An 8,417-nucleotide genomic window follows, 5' to 3' on the forward strand; every position below is an offset into this window, starting at 1 on the left:
AGAAACAATATATTACCTGTAAGCTTTGCACTTATTATTTTTGTGCGTTCACAAACATAGAGCAAAAACACAGATCTCTGACCCAAAGTCTCACAATCAAAATGAGACACAAGAGAGACAACAAAAGGGAAGTGGAGGTAAGGAAAGACTTAAGAAGAAGATGCAGTTATTTCATTATTTGAGTTATTTCTGTAATAGATTTACTCAACTAATTAATGGAGGAAATCCATTAATGAGTTTGATAGCTAGCATTAACCACAGGGAAAATACAAGTGGACAACAGATGGATGATGGCATTGTGTGAACCACTCATCAAGAGTGTGTGAACGATGTGTGACAATCCCAGACTAAACATCTTGTCTAGAAGTGCCCCCAAACTAATTAAGTGCCCCCAAAAAGGAATATGTAAGGGAAAAATATAAAACAATGTTACAATTTAGTCTTTATGTGAAGGGGAAGATGGAGGGACCACAAACTCATCCACAGGTGAATGAAAAATTGGATTCTTTAGACCTAACTGCAGTCACTCAGTTGTAGGCTGGGATGCAGTTGCAGGTGTGTGTCTGTCTTACTCTCAGCACTGCCAGTTGTTGCTTGTTAAGATTTGCCCATTAGGGCAAATGGCTACTGCTCCCAGATGGCTCAGTCTTCCAATCTTCTCAAAATCTTTTCTCCTTTCTAATAATCTCCCTCTTCCCACAGTTTCCCTTCTTCAGAACTTGAGTAATTTCCTTGACTCCCTTTGGACAGCTGCTCTCTATAGCTGCTCTTCAGGGTTCAAAAGCATTGTTCCAGGCATCCAGTATAAGAGTGGCACTAACTCCATAGGGTTACATCACTTTCTCCTGGTCACACTTGACTATACAGGTCCTGAAATCTTTGACTGATGAGTGCTTTGTGCTTCTTGGTGAGTATACTACTTCATTCTGATTACCCATTTGATATCGAATTCTTTGTCATTGGCTTAGCACACAGCACACATGTGGACACTCAGCTCCCCCCCCACATCCAGCCAGCCAGCCAGGGACGTCCCCTGATCTTTCTGGCCCTAAAGAGACTCTCAAGGCAACTTACATAATATTCTGAAACATACAATAATCATAACAGCATTGAAAAAGGTAAGGACCACAGTAAGGCTGCAGTCCTATACAGGTGTGTGCCACTTAACAACAGACTGCATAACGACGGACCACACATATGACGGTGGTCAAAGTACAACAAAGAGGTTCTTAATGAGACAATCAAGTCTCCCATAGCCTGCCATAGTAGAGTGTCTGTTTACACAACAAGGAGGCTCTTAATGCAAAGAAGAGGCAATCTATCTCCAGTAGCCCTTGCGGCCAGCAGGTGTCTAGCAGGGAGTATCTGTTTACACATCAAAGGCTCTAGATTGGGTGGAATATTCACTTTACAACCTAATCGCATAACAACAGAGATTGGAGAATGTATCCCCGTATACACCTGTATACACACCTGAACTCAGTGGGGCTTACTTCTGAATAGATATGCATAATATTAAGCCATGGTTAATATTGGTCAAACATAAATATTGGTTACATAAGTACATGAGCTCAGGGGCACCACTATGTATCAGCAATCAATGTCTGCAGGCAGCAATAGCTGAGGTTTTCTCCCTGTCTGACCTATTGGGAGCTGCCTTTGCAAACTGAAGCCTCCTCTGTAAATGAAGGAGCATTCCACTTGCAGAAGAGGTCCTTGCATGTGGAAGGGCTAGTTGGGTACCATCCATTGTTTGTGTGCGCACAAAATCAACAAAGTCATCAGCCAATGCTCAAAGTATTTGAAGCTAGAGTGTCTTAAAAGGCTTCTCTCTTGGTAAGAGAACCTGCTCTGCACAGTTTGTAAGAGATCCCTGATGATGTTTATATTCCAAAGTGTTCCTTTTAGGCAATGTAGATTTCACTGGCCTCAATTGCATCCCAATAAGGATTTCCAGTGTGTTTAAAAAAAAAAAAAGGTATAGTTCATTCTGAGTTGTCTGAGCAGAACTCATTGGGTTGCCTGCCTCCTGTCACTTCTGCCTCCACAAGGAGGATGCAAATCCTTTTCAAGCATTTGAAGCATAGTACATATCTTTTGGGGCAATCAGAAATGCAGAACCAAGTTCAAATGGGAAATTGTTCTGCATCTTTGATGTGTGGGGCAGCCAAAGTGGTTCCTCAAAGAATCTCCTGAGGGATGAGATCAGCCACTGCTCCTTTCTATTTATTCCCATTTATGATGTGAAAGCTTTTAATGAGATTTCTTAACAAGTGAACATGGTAATTTGTCATTAGAAAGAAATAGCGCCACCGGGTGTCAATGACATTTGCAATGATATAGAATGTGAAAGAAAACTGGCTACCTTGAAGCCAGAACTCACCTTGTATGTTTCCAGTAGGACATTCCTAAGAAATGACACAGGTAACCGATTTTTGGAAAAGAGACGATGATACAAGTAATGTAGGAACTTGACAGAATGGATTTGAACGATTCAGACATTTTATGTCTATTTATTCATGATAAGTAGCTAGATAAAAGAGATGTTCTTTCCAATCAGCTTATGTGATGAAGAATGATGTACTATTTTACCTATTTAATAAATATCCACAAATTAACACCACTACGAGGCCAGTGCACTACTTTCTTCTCTAAACCCAGAAAAGAGAATTTCTCTATTATCATTCATGGAATCATATCCTCTTTTGTGAGTATCTTTAACAAGGGCATAAATTACTTACAAGCTAAACAAAGGAATTTGTATTATTTTGTATGAATCACTTACCCATCCATCTAGATACACCATGCTGCTGTTTTAGAAAACTGGGTCTTATGGTGTCAGGGCACACCCAAGCTTTTTGACAAACCTCAGATGAATATTTATCAGTTGAACCTTTAAACCTATTGATTTTGAGATCAGTCTCTTGACATTAAGGGTGACATTCATGCTGCAGACAAGGCATTCAGTCATGTCTACTCTAAGCAGATGCAAACTATCAAACACCTCTACCATTAATAGTTCTGTAACAGATGAAATGTTGGGAGGTTGTGAAAGGAAAAAAGTTGCATCTATTGTAATTCCTTCTATACCAGTGGTCACCAAACCTGCAGTCCTGTACGACAAAAATGTGGTCCCCGTTGGGAGCAGAGCTTACCGTTCCACCTCCGTGCCACATGTATTTCCAGTAGATCTGGGCACTGGGACAGTCTGTTGCCCAGCATCCCAGAAGGCTGTGCAACAGGATTACCAGGCAAACACGACTGCCCAGAGCATCCCAGTGCCAGATCTACTGGAAATACACACAGCACGGAAGTGGAATGGTTAGCTCCCTCGCAGAGCAGAGAGCTTCCCCAAACCCTGGATCCAGCTCCCAGGCCGGAGTCTGAATAGCCGTTCTATGCAATGGTCAGAGGTACAAGGCAGTTGTAGTTGAGCATGCCCTGGGCCTTTGAGAATATTAGGATTAAAATCTAGAAAATAGTAACTCACAATATTGTTTATAGGGCACGATATAAAAAATAAATTGTGCACATCTAAGTCCAACTTCCTGTCTGCCTCTTGATGGATCATTTTACCATCCCTCAGTAAAGCAGAGGGACAGCCAATCAAGAACCAGGACTGTAGCTGGCATAGGAATGCAGTTCTCCAAAGGCCAACAAAATCCTTCAATAACATAATGTGGAATCCTTTCAAGAGTTTGGTTGTTACCTCTGCAACAAATAGGAAATGCACATGAGCAGGAGATCCGTGTTTGAAACTTGTGATGGTTTTTAAACTTTGAAGCACCTGTGGAATAAGTGCTCATTTTTTTATCCAAATGGAGGTGATGAATGGGTTTTTAACCCTTGCCCCCATGCTGTTTCTGAATCCAGCTTGTCCCCAAAGTTGTCATAAACCCCTTAGCGCAGTGGTATTCAAACTGGGGCGTCGCAACGCCCCAGCCTGTGGGTCCTGGCCTCTGCCCCCTTAAGGGGCAGCCAGGAGACAGGGGGAAGGCAGCAGTGCAATCCGCAGGATCGCGCCACTCAGGGGGGCTGCAGGGGCTTGGGTGCACTTGCCCAAGCCTCCTGCAGCCTTTCAGGAGTGTGGGGAGCCCTGCGCAACCTTTGGCAGGGCTCCCCAGGTCAGGAAAAGTGAAAGCGGAGCGATCGCACCCCACTCTGCAAAACCGGAAGCGGAGCATGATCTCTCTGCTTTCCCTTCTGATGGGGCTGCAGGGACTGGGGTGCACCCTCCAGTCCCTGCAGCAGCCATCCCTGTGTGCGGGGAGCCCTGCGCGAGCGCCTGCAGGGCTCCCCAGGTCAGGGAAAGAGAGAGTGGGGCGATCGCGCTCTGCTTCCGCTTTTGCTGACTTAATAATAATAATAATAATAATAACAGTATTTATATACCGCTTTTCAACAAAAAGTTCCCAAAGCGGTTTACAGAAAAAAAATCATAAGAACATAAGAACAGCCCCACTGGATCAGGCCATAGGCCCATCTAGTCCAGCTTCCTGTATCTCACAGCGGCCCACCAAATGCCCCAGGGAGCACACCAGATAACAAGAGACCTCATCCTGGTGCCCTCCCTTGCATCTGGCATTCTGACATAACCCATTTCTAAAATCAGGAGGTTGCGCATACACATCATGGCTTGTACCCTGTAATGGATTTTTCCTCCATATCAAATAACTAATGGATTTTTCCTCCAATCAAATAACTAATAGCTCCCTGTCCCAAAAGGGCTCACAATCTAAAAATATGCAAAAGAACACCAGCAGACAGCCACTAGAAAAGACACTGCTGGGGGGAGGTGGGCCAGTTACTCTCCCCCTGCTGAATAAAAGAGGAGCACCACTTGAAAAAGTGCCGCTTACCAGTTAGCAGGGGTGACCCCCCTTAACCTTCCCCCTGCCTCCCCCCGCCCCTGCTGCCTCCCCCCACCGCCCCCGCAAAGACTTACTGCGGGTTTCAAACTCCCAGAGAGTTTGAAAACCGCAGCCTTAGCAGGAAAAAAGATAGGTATAATGCAATAGCGACCTTTTTCTCCTCTGGGGGAAATCTGGGCGGGCAGTTTAGATCTGGAAATTGGAGCAAGGAGAAAAGGATTTATCCCTTTCCCAACAGTGCTGCTCTAATAAAAATCAGAACCCCTGTAAGCATATGAGCCCTCTGGAATCAGGCCAACAAGGTTCATGTAACCTAGCACCCTGTTTTGCATAGCTGCAAGCTAGATGCCTCTGGGAATCCCTGCAACTGCAATTGAGTTATGGGTCTGCTACAACACATCAGTTTTGACCCAGCAAAAAGCTACAGATCCTCTGCATATCTTGTTCACTGACATGTGTGCTAATTTAAAATTGGCGTGAGATGCAAAAAAATCACTCCCATGTGGCAATGCTTCTTGAAAACACTGAAAAGCTGGCTCTGGGAGTCAGATCCTGACTCAGATATATATCAACTCTGTATGTTTCAGAGCAGCATATGTCTGCATTCCAAATATGCCACTAACTGTTACAGAATACATTACAACATGAGTAGGATGCTGGGAGGCTGTCTTGATCTTTCTTTGATTCTGTCATCCATCCAGATTCTGCTTTTCTAATAATGCCAGCACATAACAGGACATCCAAGAACATTGATCTTGCCAGTTAGTGTCATTTCTTCAGGCAGCACTGATTTAACAGCTTAATGACAGCCTATCATAGGCTACAAAAGTGATGAAAACATACTGTATTTAATGGTTTCTAGATGTCATGGCTACCAGGAACAATTATGGAACCAACACACACACCACCCACACCCAGAATTTCACACATTATAGGAAAGATTGAATTGCCCTTTTCCAATTTTTCAGCCAATACACAATACAATAAAATCCTTGGAAGTTCAGTAAAGAACCTTGAATAACCAATCTTCTTTACCACTAAAAGACAAATTGAACTGCAATACACTTTGCATGGGCAATAATTTGTAATTTCACTATAGTCCTTATTAGACAGCTGCCTACTTCAAATAAGCAAGGCACAATTCAAGGTTTCATAATTAATCTGCTCAAAAAAGAAACCCAGAGTGATAAGGCCAAAAGACAAAATCGGCACAAGGCTCCTATCTTTTTTGACTGGTTGACACCAGGGACCTCAAAGCAATTGCCTCATGGTGGTGTTTGCATATATCCTTGGGTGCAACATGTGCTGGGGGTGGGGGGTCATGTGAAGAATTTATTTTATGGACCACAAAGACAGAGTATACACAACTGCTCGCTATGAAAATGTATTCATTTGTTCTTCCTCAATTGTGGAAATTAAGTTTACTGGTATGTATAGTTCATAGTTTGCTTCCTCTGCAAACACAGGCACCTGTGTATCTATGCTTAGGGAAGCACAATACTAAAATGATTGCATTGGAGGACATTGCTGATTGTGTTCACTGGCCAGTGATAGCTAATTCTGCCTTTGCTAGCTTACAGTGATAGATTAAAGATTTTGCCATCCAGGGGGCCACCATAGCATTGCCCTGCTTAATCAGTTTGCATTTGTGCTTTGGTGTCTACTAGTGATTTCTATCGTAGGCAGACAACTGGGATAGCTCCAGAGCAGCAGAAGGAAGGTAACTGGGGGTGGTTTGAGAAAAATGAGGAGGAGGTACAAGATGAGTGAAGAGACAAGGTGGGCAGGGCAGGAGGTTCCTGTGCCTTTCCTCAAGCAGTTATTTCCCATGATGCTGTTGAATAAGAAGTACATTTGTCCAGTGTCCTTTACCATCCCACTGGCTTGATTTTTGAACTTCATTGTTTTTTTGAGAGAAGTCATGCCTGTCTTTTTCAGACAAGCATGAAGATATCTAGAAGCAAGGTGGTCATGAGACTCTGGCATTTTATTTTCCTGTAATATTTAAAGTAAAGTAATATTTGAACAGCAAAAATTTGACAATTTTTTGAGTACATATATGAGTACATATATGTACTCATATATGAGTACATATATGTGTTTAGATTTGAAGTCCAGTGCCTGTTTTCTATTATTTAATTATGTCTCTACATCATTAATTCTTTAAAATTAGACTTTTAATTTTAAAAAGTCACAAATTTAAAAGACTTTGTGACTTTGGAGAAAAATCTCTTCTTATTGTTTGACTAAAAGGCCTTTGTGACCTATTGGGGTGGGTCCAGGTGAGTGAGGGAGGTTGATGTCAACATTTGGCAGTAGAAAACTAGCTCTTAATAATCAGCAGCTGTGCTCTCTCTCTCTCTCTCTCTCTCTCTCTCTCAAATATATTCTCTAACACTGGGGATTCTGGTATTTTGAGTTCTGAAGTTAGAGTGCTTGACACAGCTGCTTATCATTATGGAAACATTACTAATAATTAGGAGATGGGCCTAAATCTAAATCAGCCACATATTTGAAGCATCATTGTCTGGTGTTTTCCAATTTTATTCTCTCAGGTGGAATATTGTAGAATGAAATTATAAATGTGAAAGATCTAAACAAATAACAATATTGTACTGGATAAAGGTTACAGGGGAATCAAACAAGTCTTATGTTAAATGGTGTAATTAAGAATAGATCTAACTAATGTATGCGACTTTCTAAAATGCAGAGTATTCTATAGTTGTTATCAGCATACAATGTAGTGTTCATTGTACCTGCATTACATGCAGCATTATAAAAGGTCCATAAACGTTGCTTCTACCTACTTCCTATCCACCGCCATACTGTATGAACATAGAACTACATTAATGACTAGGATCCCTTTGACTAATATCTCAGCTGACCAATCACCCTTCCAAAATAAATGTTGATAGGTATTATCCACAGATACCATGAGCGACTAAAATCAACATTTATTTGGCAATAAATTTGCACATGTTACCAGTCCCTGGTATTATTTCCCTAGCTAAAATTATTTCCCTAGCTATTATTATCCACTACCAACCCCCCCCGACTAGTATATTTGTTTCAACTGGAATAGTGTTTGAATGTGGTGGTGCAAGTGTCATAGCTACCTATTAGCCAGCACCAGCAACATCACCAAAAACAAAACTTCTTCCTCTGCTTATCCCTTTATTGCTCCATTGTGTGAACTTTTAAAAAGGAGTTATTTTAATTTTAATGCAGTTAAAATTGTGATTCTGTGTACTGCGCACTGTATGCTCCAGAGCCAAAGCAGTCATGTATCCTATTAGGTGCACACAAATAACGCTATCCCCTCTCATGAAGCTATTTCCCTGTATTTTGTGGATAATTTCTTTTCATTTTAAAATTTACCCCTAGCCGGTGCATTGTCCTTACTTCTTCTAAGTAGACATAACTCCTGGAAAATACTAACAACCCTTGGTGAACAGATAATCCCCACAGCACAAAATACTATCCTCCTTGCAGCAAGACAACCTGTCATACATTGCATGGGAAGAAAATATATAGTGTTAAAGGTGG

Source organism: Tiliqua scincoides, chromosome 4 (assembly GCF_035046505.1).
Source record: "Tiliqua scincoides isolate rTilSci1 chromosome 4, rTilSci1.hap2, whole genome shotgun sequence".
NCBI lineage: Eukaryota > Metazoa > Chordata > Lepidosauria > Squamata > Scincidae > Tiliqua > Tiliqua scincoides.